General features: G+C 36.7%; 1 protein-coding gene across 2 annotated transcripts in view; it reads left to right on the top strand.

Annotated features, from left to right (window-relative positions):
- Positions 1-18,281, top strand: part of P4HA1 (prolyl 4-hydroxylase subunit alpha 1) — an 89,232-nt gene that overhangs the window by 25,178 nt on the left and 45,773 nt on the right. The window lies entirely within an intron of this gene.

Below are 18,281 nucleotides of genomic sequence, written 5' to 3'. Positions count from 1 at the left end.
GGAGAAATGTCTATTGAAGCCTTTTGCCATTTTTAATTGTTTTTTTGTTATTTTAGGAGTTGTCTATATATTCTAGATGTTAATCCCTTATGAGATTTATGATTTACAAATATTTTCACCCATTCTGTGGGTTGCCTTTTTAGTTGGTTGATACTGTCTTTTGATGCATAAAATTTTTAAATTTTTGTGAAGTCCAATTTATTTTTTCTTTTGTTGCCTATGCCTTTGGGGTTGGTTATATATAAGAAATTATTGCCTCATCCAATGTCATGAAGCTTTTCTCCTATGTTTTCTTCTAAGTTTTATTGTTTTAGTCTTACATTTAGGTCCATTATCCATTTTGAGATAATTTTTTACAAATGGTGTTAGGGTAAGCATCCAACTTCATTTTTTTTTGCATGTGAGTATCCAGTTTTTCCAGCACCATTTGTTAAAAAGACTGTCCTTTCCCCACTGATTAGTCTTGGCACCTTTGTCAAAAAGTTTATGACCATATATGTGAGAGTTTATTTCTGGGCTTCCTGTTCTATTTCATTGGTCTGTATGCCTGTCTTTACACCATATTAATACCACACTGTTTCAATGATTGTAATTTTGTTGTGAGTTTTAAAATCTGGAAGTTTGAGTTCTCCAGTTTTGTTCTTTTTCAAGATTGTTTTGACTATTCTTTTTCAAGATTGTTTTGAGTATCCCATGAGATTACATATGAATTTTAGGATGGGTTTTTCTATTTCTGCAAAAAATATCATTGGGATGTTGGTAGAGATGGTATTGAATCTGTATATCAGTTTGGGTACTATTGGCATTTTAATAGTATTAAGTTTTCCATCCATGAACATAGGATGTATCTCCATTTATTTATGTTTAATTTATTTCAGCAACATTTTGTGGTTTTCATTGTACATGTCTTTCACCTCTTTGGTTAATTCCTAACTATTTTATTCTTAGAATTATTTTAGTGGTTTTCTTTTCAGATTATTCATTGTTAATATGTAAAAATGCAACTGAGTTTTGTGTGTTGACTTTATATTCTGCTACTTTGCTGAATTTATTTATTAGCTCTGTGTGTGTGTGTGTGTGTGTGTGTGTGTTTGTGTGTGTGTGTGTAGTCTTTAGGGTTTTCTGCATAGAAGATAATATCACCTGCAAAGAGAGACTATTTTACTTCTTCTTTTCCAATTTGGCTGCTTTATATCACTTTTTATTGCCTAATTTATCTGGCTAGAGCTTCCATACTAAATTGAATAGGAGTGAAAATGGGCATCCTTGTTTATGTTCTTCATTTTAAAGGAAAAGCTCTCAGTCCTTCACCATTGCATATGTTTGCTGTAGATTTTTCAAGTATGTCTTTTTTATGTTTAGGTAGTTTCTTTTTAGTTCTAGTTTGTTGAGTGTTTTTTCTGCATCAGTTGAGATGCTCATGTGTTTTTCTTCCCTTTATTCTGTAATGTGTTTTACATTGATCTGTTTTCATATATTGAGACATCCTTGCTTTCCAGGAATAAATTCCCCTGGTTATGGTGTGTTATCCTTTTAATATTCTGTTTGCCAGTACTTCATTGAGGATTTTTCATCAATGTTTGTAAGGGATATTGGTCTGTAGTTTTCTTGTACAGTCTTTGGTTTTGGTGTAAGGGTGATGCTGGCCTCATAGAATGAAATGGGAAGCATTCTCTCCCCTTCAATTTTCTGGAAAAGTTTGAGAAGGATTAGTGTTAGTTCTTTAAATGTTTGGGAGAATTCTCCATTGAAGCCATCAGGTCCAGGACTTTCCTATGTCAGGAGACTTTTGATTACTGAATTAGTCTCCTTACTAGTTACCAGTCTATTTAGATTCTCTATTTCTTTCTTAGTCTTGGTAGGCTTTTTGTTTCTAGGAATTTATCCATTTCATCTAGGTTATTCAGTTTGTTGATATACATTTTTCATACTACTCTCTTATAATCTTTGTGTTTCTGTAGAATCAGTAGTAGTGTTCCTTCTTTCATTTTTTCAGGGGGGAAGGAGGGGCAGAGAAGGAGGGAGAGAATATTAAGCAGGCTCCACACTCAGCATGAAGCCTGACTTGGGGCTTAATCCCATGACCTTGGGATCATGACCTGAGATGAGATCAAGGTTTGGATGCTCAACCGACTGAGCCATCCAGGCATCCCTCCTTTTTTTTTTTTTTTTTTTTAATTTATTTTTGAGACAGAGAGAGAGAGAGAGAGACAGAGCATGAGCAGGGGAGGGCCAGAGACAGAGGGAGACACAGAATCTGAAGCAGGCTCCAGGCTCTGAGCTGTCAGCATGGAGCCTGACGCGGGGATCAAACTCACGGACTGTGAGATCACGACCTGAGCTGAAGTCAGACACTTAACCAACTGAGCCTCCCAGGCGCCCCAAGGCATCCCTCATTTTTTATTTTAGTAATTTGAATATTCACTTTTTTTCTTAGTTCATTTAGGTAAAGGATTATCAGTTTTGTTGATCTTTTCTAAGGACCAACTTTTGGTTTCATTAATTTTCTTTTTTTTTTTTTTAATGTTTATTTATTTATTTATATGAAATTTATGTCAAATTGTTTTCCATACAACATCCAGTGCTCATCCCAACAGGTGCCCTCCTCAGTGCTTACCACCCGCCCTCCCCTCTCTCCCACCCCTCATCAACCCTCAGTTTATTCTCAGTTTTTTAAGAGTCTCTTATGGTTTCGCTCCCTCCCTCTCTTTTTTTTTTTTTTTCTTCCCCTCCCCCATGATCTTCTGTTAAGTTTCTCAGGATCCACATAAGAGTGAAAACATATGGTATCTGTCTTTCTCTGTATGACTTATTTCACTTAGCATAACACTCTCCAGTTCCATCCACGTTGCTACAAATGGCTAGATTTCATTCTTTCTCTTTAATGTTTATTTTTGAGAGAGAATGTGCACATGTCTACATGTGAGCAGGAGAGGGGTGGAGAGAGGGAGACAGGATCTGAAGAGGGCTCTGCACTGACAGTAGAGAGCCTCATGCAGGGCTTGAACTCATGAACTGTAATATTATGACCTGAGCCGAAGTCAGATGCTTAATTGACTGAGCCACCCAGGCACCCTGGTTTCATTAATTTTCTCTATTTTTTTTTTTTTATAGTCTATTTAATTTACCTCTAATACTTCCTTCTGCTAGCTTTGGGTTTAGTTTTTTCTTGTTTTTCTCGTTTCTTAGTTGTAAAGTTGTACAAGTTAGGTTATTGATTTGAGATCTTAAGTTGTAAAGTTAGGTTATTGATTTGGGATCTTTCTAGCTTTTTAATGTAAGCATTTACATTACATCCTTTTACACTGCTTTCACTGTGTCATGTAAGTTTTGGTATGTTGTGTGTTTGTTTTCATTTGTTTTTAAGTAGTTTCTAATTTTCTCTGATTTCTTTTTTGTTCCATTGATTGTTTAAGAATGTGTTGTTTCATTTCCACAAATTAAAAAATTTGCTAGTTTTACTTGTGTTACTGAAACCTAACTTCACATAATATTTTATGTATGCTGTCTCTCACTTTTTCTAGGAGTATATGGCTTACTACCATTACTATCTCCTTGTCATTATCAGCTGGAGAAATAAATTACTTCTGTCTTCATATTGAAATTCATTTTCATGGTGAGAATATACAGTGGGAAGAGTTACTTGTTAAGATGTTTTCTTGCTCATCTCTCTTTATTTGGGGTGAATATCAAGTGGGAATATAGTACAACAATATTAGATAAAATCTCCATTAAGCTGGAACATAGTTCCATTATTTCCTATTCCTACCAATATTATACATTGTTAACACTTCTGATAAGATCATAACTATTTTTTAAAATTGGCTTGGGGCATGTGGGTGGCTCAGTCTGTTAGGTGTCCAACTTTGGCCCAGGTCATGATTTCGTGCTTTGTGGGTTCAAGCCCTGTTTCGGGCTCTGTGCTGACAGCTTGGAGCCTGAAGCCTGCTTCGGATCCTGTGTCTCCTTCCCTCTCTCTCTGCCCCTCCCCTGCTTGCACTCTGTCTGTCTACCAAAAATAAATATTAAAAAAAAAAAACAACAACAAACATTGGCTTTTGGTATAAGATATCAATTTGTTTAATAGATATTAACTATATAGTATGTACCAACCATTCTGTTCGGTTCTAGGGATACAATAATGAATAAGACCAATACAGCTCCTTGCCCTTAGGATATTTACATTCTTATGATATAGTATGATGAATGCCTGAGTGAGGATAATTTAGGATACCATGGGAGCACATAGAAGGAAACCTAATTCTGCACTTGAGAAGAGGCATGAAGGAAGGCTTCCTGGAAGACACATTAAAAATTAGGATATAATAGACAAGGGATTAACCAGGAAATTGAGGAAAAGTGTAGGCATGAGAAAAGTATTCCAAACAGGGAGAATGTGTATAAAGGCCAGAGAGGAGAGAGTGTATTATATCAGTTATATTAACAAGTAGTTTGTTCAAGAGGTGAGTGTATGCAGTGTAGGGATGGGAGTTTGGTTTTATGAGAGTAGTGAGAGAGAGGCTAGATAAGTTAAGCAGAAGCTATCTCTTGAAGGGCTTTGTAAGCCACGTGGAGATGTTTGAAATTCTCTGAGTGCAATGAGGAACCACTGAAAAGTTTTAGAGAAGTTAATGTCATTTTCATTTTAGGAGTATCATTGTGACTGCAGAATGGAGATTGGATTGGGACATGGGGGTAGGTACAAAGAATTCAGGGAGGAGGCTGTTGTAAAAATTTAAGAGATGATAGTGGTAGCTAGTAGGTATGGAGAGAAGAGGACAAGTTATCAAGCTGTTTAGGAAGTGTAATGGTGAAATTTGATGGTGGACTTGATATGGGTTTTTGGCTTGAACAACTATATGGGAAAATAAGACACCCTGAGAATATGCGCAGTTATTTTTCATTGGAACAATATTTATCCTTTCTTGTGTATTTTGTATCTCTTTATTGACATTTCTTCTTCTTCAACTCACTGTTTTGGGTTCAGTTTTTATTGAATTTTTCTCTCATGCAAATTCCTTATAAGTAGAGTCCCTGAAATTTTCTAAGCATAATATGTCCTATAAGTGGTAAAAATAACACTAGAGTGAAATAATAAACAGTTTTTAGGCTTTTCTTGTTCGCAAAGATCACATTAAAAGATCACAAATGTGTTTGAAGACCCCTTCTGCACTTTTCCTTCTTTTCTCAAGGTACTGTCTATTCTGAACTTGGTGGTGTTTGTCCATTTTCTTATACTTTACTGCATATATTGTTGTGTTTTAAAAATGTAAATGATATATTCTGTTTATCTTTCTGTAACCTTTTTCACTCAATTTTTTTAGTAAATTCATCCACATTGATTAAACTCCTCCAAAAACAGTGTGGAGGTTCCTCAAAAAATGGACGGTAGGTCCTCATAGACCTACCCTATGACCCAGCAATAGCACTGTTAGGAATTTACCCAAGGGATACAGGAGTACTGATGCATAGGGGCACTTGTACCCCAATGTTTATAGCAGCACTCTCAACAATAGCCAAATTACGGAAAGAGCCTAAATGTCCATCAACTGATGAATGGATAAAGACATTGTGGTTTATATACACAATGGACTACTACGTGGCAATGAGAAAGAATGAAATATGGCCCTTTGTAGCAACGTGGATGGAACTGGAGAGTGTGATGCTAAGTGAAATAAGTCATACAGAGAAAGACAGATACCATATGTTTTCACTCTTATGTGGATCCTGAGAAACTTAACAGAAACCCATGGGGAGGGGAAGGAAAAAAAAAAAAAAGAGGTTAGAGTGGGAGAGAGCCAAAGCATAAGAGACTGTTAAAAACTGAGAACAAACTGAGGGTTGATGGGGGGTGGGAGGGAGGGGAGGGTAGGTGATGGGTATTGAGGAGGGCACCTGTTGGGATGAGCACTGGGTGTTGTATGGAAACCAATTTGACAATACATTTCGTATATTGAAAAAATAAATAAACTCCTCTAACTGCTATATGGTAGTATATGACAGAATTTATTTATTCATTCTCCTGTGCATGGATGGACATTTTGGTTATTTCCAATGTTTTACTATGTCAAACAAGGTTTCAGTAAACATTCTTGTGTATGTATCCTTTTGCACACCTGCAAATGTTTCTTTAAAGAAGTCAGGGTATATGCTTTTTCAGCTTTACCAAATATGGCCAGATTGTTCTCCAGAGCAGATGCACCAGTTTGTACTATCAGTAGCAGCATGTAAGAGTTCCCATTTCTTCATATACTTGCCAATCCTTGGTTTTGTCAGACTTAAAATTGTAACAGTTTAGTTGTGAAACAATCAGGGTGAGAGTAGAGGAAGGATATTTGTGTTTTCAATTGTCTCAAAACAAAAAAATCAGAGAAATGCTTATTTCAGTGGATGATTACTGATGCCAAGTTACTCCATGATATTTTTTTTTTGTCTCCTTCCCCTTTTTTGGGTCTGTCTTTTGAAATGCTTTGTTGATCTATTTTTAATTTTTTTTAATGTTTATTCATTTTTGAGAGAGAGAGACAGAGCACAAGCGGGGAGGGACAGAGAGAGGAGACACATAACCTGAGGCAGGCCAGGCTCTGAGCGTCCCGTACAGAGCCTGATGTGGGACTCAAACTCACAAACTGCAAGATCATGACCTGAGCTGTATTAGATGCTTAACCAACTCAGCCACCCAGGCGCCCCAATACAGTCTTTAAATGTTTATTTATTTTGAGAGAGAGACAGAGTGTGAGTGGGGGAGGGGCAGAGAGAGATGGGGGAGACAGAGAATCCCAAACAGGCTGTGTTTTGTTAGTGCACAGCCCGATGTGGGACTCAGTCCCATGAACCATGAAATCATGACCTAAGCTGAAATCACGAATCAGATGCTTGACCAACTGAGCCACCCAGATAACCCACTTTGTTGATATTTTTAATATAAAATCTAATAAGTTCTATGCATTTTGGCAGCTGGTGTCTTTATAGTTCATAGACTAGTCCTTTGGCTTCAGGTTGTTCCTAACCCTGATTTGTTGAATAGATCCATATCTTCCAAAGATACATGCTTTTTTTTAAGCTGTGATTTTTTTTTTTTTTCTGGTATGGAGAATGTCTAATGTATAAAATTTTATACAGGTAGAAGTTGAATGTTCATGCTGTTTAAAGTAAATGACCCAGGTTATGGATGAGCCACAAAATTGTGTTTTTAAGCGAAGTTTTCCTCTACTGTCATATAGTATTCTAGTTTATATTGTGATAAGAAATAAAAGGACTCTTAACTAATTCACAACATTCTTTTCTCCTCATCAAATTTTAACCATTTGCCCTTTATATGAAAGCTTTCTGCCATCTTTTTCTGACAACATCACTTTTTAAATTTCATTTTCTTTGCCAATTTTTTGCCCATTTACTTTTTCTCAGGTTCTCTATTTTGGAAACAGCCTTCCCTTTCAATTGCTGCATCATTTCTTTTTCATTTTCTTCTTTTAAGAATGTGATTCCCAGGTATTCTGCCTCTAATAATTGTGAATGGGTCAATAGGTAAAATAAGCGGAGCCTCTTTAACTACCAAAACAGAAGAGCTAAAGATCTTCTACTGTTTTATCAGACTTTCAAGTAGCATTGCCAGAATATCAGGTCATATAAAAAATATCACTGGGGCTACCTACATGTAGTAATGGTGGACTGTCATTTTGTCTTTTGCATGTCATGAGAAAACTACTCTTAATTGCTTCATTATAAGCTTAAATCTGTACACCAGTTTTCATAACTGAAAAATAGTAGGGGAATAAAACAATTCTTTTTTAAAAGTTTTAATGTTTTATTTATTTTTGAGAGACAGAGACAGAGCATGAATGGGGAGGGGCAGAGAGAGAGGGAGACACAGAATCTGAAGCCGACTTCAGGTTCCGAGCTGTCAGCACAGAGCCCAACGTGGAGCTCAAACTCACGGACCTCAAGATCATGACCTGAGCCAAAGTCGGACACTTAACCGACTGAGCTGCCTGGGTGCCCTGAAAATCAAAGTTTAAATGTTTTTTTGATTTCAGGAATTGCATCATGTTAAGCTATTAATAAGTTAGTTTCTTGGTATCCTTTCCTAGGGTGGAATAATAGGTAGTTAAGGGACAAGTGTCAAATATGTATCTTCATCTTCATTTTAGGAGTACACAGATAATCAGTCACTATCCGTAAGTGACTAATAGGAAAAAAAATGAATGGAGGTAGTTGTATGTATCAAATATTAGGTTGTATTGGTCTGTGTAATCCTCCAGTAGTACATAACACCTCCATGCTAGCCTTCTGCTTGGTAGTGGAATCTCATGTCTTTCCCCTGCACTAGTAAAACATGCCCATGCCTTTACGTTCTCTTAGTTTATTTCTCACAAACTCCTTTTCTGCTAGCTAGCATTTAAAAACAAACGGGCGCCTGGGTGACTCAGTCGGTTGAGCGTCCGACATCGGCTCAGGTCATGATCTCTCTCGCAGTCTGTGGGTTCGAGCCCCGCATCGGGCTCTGTGCTGACAGCTCAGAGCCTGGAGCCTGCTTCGGATTCTGTGTCTCCCTCTCTCTCTCTCTCTCTCTGCCCCTCCCCCGCTCATGCTCTGTCTTTCTCTCTCTGTCAAAAATAAATAAACATTAAAAAAAAAATAAACATGTTGACATCATTGGATAGGTATAACTAAGTCTGATTCTAGCCAATTGAGTGACTCCTTGAAGTGTATTCATTTAGTCATTTACTAGGGAAAACACCATTGTGTTCCTTTTTCTACCAGTTTCTTTTGCACTATTATCAGACACTTAAATGTGTAAGATTATATCTGTTTTATTGAAGAAATACTAGGTTAGTCTGCTTTTGACCAATAGTTTATTTTAAAAACTTTACTATTCTGGAAGTATGGCTTTTATACAATATTTATTTATTATGAGACCTATATGTTCAGAAGTCTGGCTAGAGGTATCAGTTTTATTGATTTTTTTTTTCAAAGAACCAGCTCCACTTTCATTGATCTCTTCTATTGTGTATTTAGTTTCTATATCATTTATTTCTGCTCTAATCTTTATTTCCTTCCTTCTCCTGATAATATGTTTGTTCTTTTTCTAGGTTCTTTAGGACCTAACGCCAGGTTGTTTCTTTGAGATTTTTTTTTCCTTTTTTTTTTTTTTTTAATGATTTTTAGCACAGAGCCTGATGTGGGGCTTGAATCCACAAACCGTGAGATCATGACCTGAGCCAGAGTCAGACACTTAACTGACTGACCCTAGCCAGGTGCCCCTATTTGGATATTTTTGCCTTTTGAGGTAGACCTGTATTACTATAAACTTCCCTCCTAGAACCACTTTTGTGGTGTTCCAAAGGTTTGAACCATTGTGTTTTCATTTCATTTGTTTCCTTTTACTTTTTTATTTCTTTTTTTTATTTCCTGGTTGACCCATTCATAGTTTAGTAGCATGTTATTTATTTATTTGTTTTTTAAAATTTATATCCAAGTTAGCATATAGTGCAATAATATTTTCAGGAATAGATTCCAGTGATTCATCCCCTATGTGTAACACCCGGTGCTCATCAACAAGTGTCTTCCTTAATGCCCCTTACCCATTTAGCCCATCCCCTCACCCGCAGCCCCTCCAGCAACCCTCAGTTTGTTCTCTATATTGAAGAGTCTTTTATGTTTTGTCCCACTTCCTATTTTTATATATTTTTGCTTCCCTTCCTCTATGTTCATCTCTTTTGTATCTTAAATTCCACATATGGGTGAAGTCATATGATATTTGTCTTTGTCTGACTGACTTATTTCGCTTAGCATAATACACTCTAGTTCTATCCACATTGTTGCAAATTTCATTCTTTTTTATTGCTGAGTAATACTCCATTGTTTATATATACCACATCTTCTTTATCCATTCATTAGATGATGGACATTTGTGTTCCTTCCATACTTTGGCTGTTGTCAGTAACAGTGCTATAAATGTTGGGGTGCATGTGCCCCTTTGAAACAGCACACCCATGTCCCTTGGATATATACCCAGTAGGGCAATTGCTGGGCCATAGGGTAGTTACTATTTTTAATTTTCTGAGGAATCTCCATACTGTTTTCCAGAGTGGCTGCACCAGTTTGCATTCCCACCAGCAGTGCAAAAGAGATCCTCTTTCTCTGTGTTCTCACCAACATGTGTTGTTGCCTGAATTGTTAATTTTAGCCATTCTGACAGGTGTGAGGTGGTATCTCATTGTGGTTTTGATTTGTATTTCCCTGATGATGAGTGATGTTGAGGATTTTTTCATGTGTCTGTTAGTCATTTGGATGTCTTGGGAAAAGTGTCTATTCATGTCTCTTGCCCATTTCTTCACTGGATTATTTGTTTTTTGGGTGTTGAGTTTGATAAGTTCTTTATAGATTTATGATACTAACCCTTTATCTGATAGGTCATTTGCAAATATCTTATCCCATTCCATCAGTTGCCTTTTAGTTTTGTTCATTGTTTCCTTTACTGTGCAGAAGCATTTTATCTTGATGAGGTCCCAGTAGTTCATTTTTGCTTTTGTTTCCCTTGACTCCAGAGACGTGTTGAGAAGTTGCTGTGGCTGAGGTCAAAGAGGTTTTTGCCTGCTTTCTCCTTGAGGATTTTGATGGCTTCCTGTCTCATGTTTAGGTCTTTCATCCATTTTGAGTTTATTTTTGTGTATGGTGTAAGAAATTAGTCCAGGTTCATTTTTCTGCATGTTGCTGTTCAGTTTTCGCAACACCATTTGCTGAAGAGACTGTCTTTATTCCATTAGTAGCATGTTATTTAACCTTCATGTATTTGTGGTCTTTCCAGATTTCTTTTTCTTTCTTTTCTTTTCTTTTCTTTTCTTTTCTTTTCTTTTCTTTTCTTTTCTTTTCTTTTCTTTTCTTTCTTTCTTTCTTTCTTTCTTTCTCTTTTCTTTTCTTTTCTTTTCTTTTCTTTTCTTTTTTGTGGTTAACTTCTAGTTTCATGGTGTTGTGGTAAAAAATTATGTATGCTGTGACTTTTATCTTTTTGAATTTGTTGAGGCTTGTTTTGTAGCCTAATATGTGATCTATTCTGGAGAACATTCCATGTGTACTTGAAAAGAATGTGTATTCTGCTGTTTTACGGTGGAATGTTCTGATTACATCTGTTAAATCCAGCTAGTCCAGTGTGTCATTCAAAGCCATTGTTTCTTTGTTGATTTTTCTGTTTAGATGATCTGTCCATCAATGTAAATGGAGTGTTAAAGTCCCCTGTTATTGTATTATTATTGAATAGTTCCTTTATGTTTATTGTTAACTGTTTTATGTATTTGAGTGCTTCCATGTTGGACACATAAATATTTATAATTTTAGATCTTGTTGGATTGTCCCCTTTATTTAAAGTCCTTGTTTTAAAGTCTAGTTTGTTTGATATCAGTATTGCTACCTTGGCTTTATTTTGACATCCGTTTGCACAATAAATATTTCTCCATCACCTTAATTTCAATCTGGAGGTATCAGATCTAAATTGACTCTCTTAATAAAATAAAAATAAATAACATGAGTTTCTTGTAGACAGCATATAGATGGGTCCTGTCTTCTAAATCTATTCTGTCACCTTGTGTTTTTCGATTGGAATATTTAGTCCATTTACATTCAAAGTAATTATTAATAGATATGTATTTATGGCCATTTTATTACTTGTTTTATGATTGTTTCTGAAGATTTTCCCTGATCCTTTCTTGTCTTTCTCTCTTTCATGGTTTGTTGGTTTCCTTTAGTGATATATCTGGATTTCTTTCTCTTTATTCTTTGCATGTTTATTAGTGGTTTTAGGTTTGCATATAACCTCTTATGCATATAGCAGTCTATATTACGCTGATGGTCATTTAAGTTTGAACCTCTTTACTCCTTTCTTCCCTATGTTTTAGAATATGGTGTCATATTTTACATCCTTTTATTTTGTGAATTTCTTGGCTGACTTTTTACAGAAAAATTCATTGTTATTGCTTATGTGTTTCCTGCCTTTATATAGTTGCTTTTAGTGTCTCCTTTCCAATCAAAGAGTCCCCTTTAATATTTCTTCAGGGCTGGTTTAGTGGTCATGAACTCCTTTATTTTTTGTTTTTTATCTCCCCTTCTATCCTGAATGACAGCCTTGCTGAATTGAGTATTCTTGGCTGCAGGTTTTTCCCATTCAGCGCTTTGAATAAACCGTGCCACTCCTTTCTGGCTTGGAAAATTCCTGCTGAAAAATCTGCTCATAGCCTTGTGGGGTTTCCTTTGTATGTAACTGTTTTCTTTTGTCTTGCTGCTTTTAATATTTTTTCTTTATCGCTGTATTTTGCCATTAAATTTTTATTTATTTATTTATTTATTTATTTATTTATTAGAGAGAGAGAGAGAAAATGTTTGAGTTGGGGAGAGGGGAAGAGAGAGAGGGGCCAGAGGAACTGGCTGTTGAGCTGACAACAGCAAGCCTGATGTGGGGCTTGAACTCACAAACCATGAATGAGATCGTGACCTGAGCTAAAGTTGGACACTTAACCCCCTGAGCCACTCAGGCACTCCTATATTTTGCCACTTTAATTACAACATGTCTTGGTGTGGATCTGCTTTTGTTGAGAGAGAGAGAGAGAGAGAGAGAGAGAGAGAGAGAGAGAAAACCTTAAGCAGGCTCCATGCTCAGCACAGAGCCCAGTGTGGGGCTTGATCCCACGACCCTGGGATCATGACCAGAGCTGAAATCAAGAGCCAGATGTTTAACCAACTGAGCCACCCAGGCACCCCTTACTGGACTATTTGCATTTAAAATATGCAAATCCTAGACATAATGTCATTTTATTCATAAATAATTAAATATGCATATCTAACTGATCAGTCAGGTCTTTTCCTTTTTAAATGACATAATCACTGTTATCCAACCTAATAAAGTGGCAGTATTTCCTTTGTATAACTTAATACCCAGTCAATACTTAGTTTCTCTGTTGATCTCAAAGGTATCTTTTTACAGTTGCACATTTTGGTTTTACCTCTTAAAGCTATTTTGTTCTTCTCTTTTCCCCTCCTTCTTTCCCTCCCATTCCACTGAATATTTGGAAAAACCTGGTTATAGGTCTTGTGGAATGTACATTTTGGAGTTGCCTGATTTCTTCCTTTGTGTGAATTTGTTCCTCTAACTCCTGTGTTTCCTACAAACTGGTTAGAGCTTGAGACTCCATTAGATTCCAGTTAAGTTTTAAAATTAACTCCATAGGTGGTGCTCTGAACTTCCTATTGAATTTTATGACCAGACGCTTAACATCTCATCATACCTTTTGTGCTAGTGATTGATGGGTAGCGTCACTGGTGGAAGACTGATACGTCCAAATGAAGTTTTCCATGAGTTTCATCTAATTGTTTTGGCAGCCTTGGATGATAATTGCCTAGAACTATTTCATTAGGGGTTCTAAAATTTTGATTAAAAAAAAATTTTTTTTTAAACGTTTATTTATTTTTGAGACAGAGAGAGACAGAGCATGAACGGCAGAGGGTCAGAGAGAGAGGGAGACACAGAATCCGAAACAAGCTCCAGGCTCTGAGCGGTCAGCACAGAGCCTGATGCGGGGCTCGAACTCACGGACCGTGATATCATGACCTGAGCTGAAATCGGACACTTAACCGACTGAGCCACCCAGGCGCCCCACCTGATTTTTTTTTTTAATTAATGTTTATTTATTCTTGAGAGATAGAGACAGAGCACGAGAAGGGGAGGGGCAGAGAGAGAGACAGAATCAGAAGCAGGCTCCAGGCTCTGAGCTGTCAGCACAGAGCCTGATGCGGGGCACCAACCCATGGACCACGAGATCATGACCTGAGCCAAAGTCAGACATCCAACCGACTGAACCACCCAGGCGCCCCAAATTTTGAATTTTTTATCCCATCATTCTTTCTACTTTTATTAGCCAGAATTCTATCAGTAAGAACTTTCTGGAACCATTTGGTTACCCTGAACTAGAGTTTATATATGAAGGGCAAGATAAATCCCTGATTGTTTTTCTTGTATCAACAACATTCAGAGTAATGAGTTGATGTCATAATAACTTCTAGTAGTGATCACTGATTTTTTTAATCTGAAGTATCATTATAAACTCATGGATTTTTATGTATTTTTATATTTCAATCCATTATATTAATTATTCATTTGATGTCCAGATATCCTATTTGAGACCAGTGGGATCATCTTTAGATTGGGTAATTTGTCTTTTTGAAATGACCCTATTTTTCTTTGCTAGCAAGGAAATTTCATTTTTTGCACAGTTTTTTCCAAACTTACACATTTCTACCCCAAAGCAGGAAGAATCAGGCCTTGATTCTTTTTTTTTAAGTGTTTCTTTTGAGAGAGAGTATAATCACATGAGTGGGAGAGGGGCAGAGAGAGAGGGAGAGAGAGTATCCCAGTCATTGGTTCATGAGATCAAGATCATGACCTGAGCTGAAATCTAGAGTCAGGCACTTAACTGACAGAGCCACCTTGTCACCCCAGGCCTTGATTTTTTTTAATGGGGAATGACATTTAGGAAGTGGAATATAGCTAGGTTTTAAGGATGTCAATTGCTATTGAGTTTGTCATTCATTCTAGATCTTTTCAATCGACAGATATAGGAAATATGTGAGTTCATGTTGTTAATTCCAATTAAAATCTCCAAGTATCTCATCTGATTCACTGTTTAAAGATGGAATGTTATATGAAGATTCTATTCATATCATTCAGAGTTATACTTTTTATTTCTTTATTATTTTTTATTTTTAAATATTTATTTGAAAGTTTATTTTGAGAGAGTGCATGTATGTGCACATGTGAGAGCACAAGTGGGGGAGGGGCAGAGAGAAAGAGAGACGGAATCTCAAGCAGGTGCTGCTCCATCAGTGCACAGCCCAATGTGGGGCTCGAACTCATGAACTATGAGATCATGACCTCACCCGAGATCAAGAGTCCAACATTTAACCAACTGTGCCACCCAGGCACCCCTATTAATTTATTTTTAAGAGAGAGCGAGAGAGAGAAAGAGTGCACAAGTAGCGGAGGGCCAGAGAGACAAAAAGAGACACAATCCAATGCAGGCTCTAGGCTCTGAGCTGTCAATGCAGAGCTCATCGTGGGGCCCGAACCCACTAACTGTGAGATCATGACCTGAGCTGAAGTTGGATGCTTAACTGACTGAGCCTCCTAGGCACCCCCATTTATTTCTTTCTATAGCTTCTTTTTTTTTTTTTGGTTCTTAGGAAGTAATGGTAATTGTACAGTATTTGAAAAGGTAGAGAGGTATAAAGATTTAGGAAACAACTTGTAATCCATCCCCCAGGGTATCAGTTTAGCATTTTGATATATTTCTGTCTCGATTTTTCTGGCTTTCCTATATAGCATTTGAAATTATCTTTCTGAATGAAAAATACTGTTCCATTATATTGACATATCTGTCTTGCTCTTAGTTTATTACAGTTTTTAGCTATAATATTTGGTTCAGCTATAAAAAAATTATTTATATAAGAAGGTGTTTTTTCCTCAACCCTTAGTATTAAACTCAAGAAAATAATTGAAAAGTAGTATCAATTCATAGGCATAAAATTACTACTCTTGTTTCATATTGCCAAATGTCTTAACAGTAAAGTTACCACTTTACTACTCCCTCCCCTAGTAAATTTTGCCATTTTATGGTATAATTTCACACAAACTTCTGGAGTCATAGTGTACAGATTCCAATTCTGGCTCTTTGCTGTGTGACCTTGAGCATAATATTTAAACTCTTTCTACTGTAGTTCCTTATCTGGATTGCTTTGAGAATTAAATGAGTGACAAATGCCTGGCACATAGTAAGATCTCAGTAAATGTATGTAGGCTGTTGTTTAAAAATATTTTTCTGGGGCACCTGGGTAGTAGTTCAGTCAGTTGAGTGGCCAACTCTTGATTTTGGCTCAGGTCATATGATTCCAGGGTCATGGGATCAAGTCCCACATCGGGCTCTATGCTCAGTGTGGAACTTGCTCGCAATTCTCTCTCTCTCTGCCCCTCTGCCCCCTCCCCTGCTTGTACTCTCTCTCCCTCTCTCCCTCTCTCTGTAAAATAAAAATAATAATAATAAAGTTAAAAATTTTTTTTTCTTCAGCATTGTTTTAATTTCATATATCTTGGGGCACCTGGGTGGCTCAGTCAGTTGAGCGACTGACTTTGGCTCAGGTCATGATCTCACGGTTTGTGAGTTCAAGCCCCGCGTCGGGCTCTGTGCTGACAGCTCAGAGCCTGGAGCCTGCTTCTGATTCATGTCTCCCTCTCTCTCTGCCCCTCCCCCACTCATGGTCTGTCTCTCTCTGTCTCAGAAATAAATAAACATAAGAAAATTTAAAAAATTTAATCTCATATTTCTTTAATGATTAGTGAGATTTTTTTCTTCAAGCATTGTGGTTTCCTATTTACATTTTATTTCATGTGAACTGTCAAATATCCTTCTAAAAAAAATTTTTTTTTACATGTATTTATTTTTGAGAGACAAAGTGAGATAGAGCACAAGTGGGTGAGGGGCAGAGAGAGAGGGAGACACAGAATCCAAAGCAGGCTCCAGGCTCTGAGCTGTTAGCACAGAGCCCGACATGGGGCTTGAACCCACGAACTGTGAAATCATGACCTGAGCCAAAGTCAGACACTTAACTGACTGAGCCACCCAGGCGCCTCAAATATCCTTTTTTCAAACTAGGTTTTTTGTTGTTGTTGTTTTGTTTGTTTTTTAAGTAGGTTCCACACCGAATGTGGGGCTTGAACTCACAACCCCGAGATCAAGAGTTTTATGATCTACTGACTGAGCCAGTCAGGTGCCCCATCTTCTTTTCTTAAGATAGAAGTTTTACTTCACAAACCAGTTGACATACCAACACCAAAAGCACAACTGATTAAAGATTGATGTTAGACTTCACCAAAATTAAAACTTCTATACTTCAAAGTACACCATCAAGAAAGTGAAAAGACAACCCATACAATGGGAAAGAATATGTGAAAATCGTATTTATGATCAGGGACTTGTATCCAGAATATATAAAGAACTCTAAAAATAGTGAAAAGATTCAAATTTTTAAACAGACAAAGGATTTGAATAGATATTTTCCCAAAGATGATATACAAATGGACAATAAGCATATGAAAAGATACTTCGTATCATCATTAAGGGAAATACAAATCAACATAATGAAATACTACTTTATACCCAGCTAAATGTCTATAATAAAAACAAATGGACAACAACAAGTATTAGTGAGAATGTGGAGAAATTGGAACCTTCATACATTGCTGGTGGGATTGTAAAATGGTGTAGGCACTTTGGAGAACAGTTTGGCAGTTCCTGAAAATGTGAAGCATAGAGTTGCTGTGGGACCCAGCAGTTCCACTGCTGCATATAAGGGTAATGATAATAAATGTCCACACAGAAACTTGTGCATGCATGTATGTAGTAGCATTGTTCATAAAAGCCAAAAAACTGGAAACAACTCAAATGTCCATAAATTGATAAACAAAATGTAGTCTTTTCATACAATGGACTATTGCTTGGCAATAAAAAGGATGCCACAACATGAATGAACCTTGAAAACTTTATGCTGAGGTGAAAGAAACCAGTTACAAAAGACCCTGTGTTGTGTAATTCCACTTATATGAAATAAGCAGAATAGACAAATCTGTAGATTCAGAAAGTAGATGAGTGGTTAAATAGGGCTGGGGCAGGGAAGGGGAGATAATGGGTAGTGACTGCTAATGGTTACAGGGTTTCTTTTTGGGGTGGTGAAAATGTTCTAAAATTAGATTTGGTGTTGGTTGCACAACTCTGAATATACTAAAAACTATTGTATTCTTTAAATGGATGAACCTTATGGAATGTAAATTACATGTCATTAATGCTGTTGGAATAAAGGGGAAGGAAAAAGGAAAGGAACCAATTTACAGGTTTGCCTCTCTTCCTGTCCATTCATTTCTTGCACAGATTGTTGGTTAGGAGTAAGATGTATGTCATATGGTAATTCCTGTTGTGCTAGAAAATTGCATGCTTCAACTTAATTGATGTTTTATTTTAGGATGATGGCTGATAATTGAAGTCTTGGGTTTTCTAGGTCCATGACCCTTATTAGTGTGATTCTCAGCATGTTTCATTACCTTGTAGATTGTTCCTTTGTTCATAAACTTAGGATAATTCTTGTTTTTCCTACCTCAGGAGGTTGTTAAGTTCAAATGAAAGTGAGATAGCACTTTGAAAGCTGTATAGTCCTAAATAAATAGAGAGTAGTATTAAGATTTCTAA

This window comes from Neofelis nebulosa, chromosome 13 (assembly GCF_028018385.1).
Source record: "Neofelis nebulosa isolate mNeoNeb1 chromosome 13, mNeoNeb1.pri, whole genome shotgun sequence".
Taxonomy (NCBI): Eukaryota; Metazoa; Chordata; class Mammalia; order Carnivora; family Felidae; genus Neofelis; species Neofelis nebulosa.
Note: the sequence above shows the minus strand (reverse complement) of the source record. Positions and strands in the feature narration are given on the sequence as shown.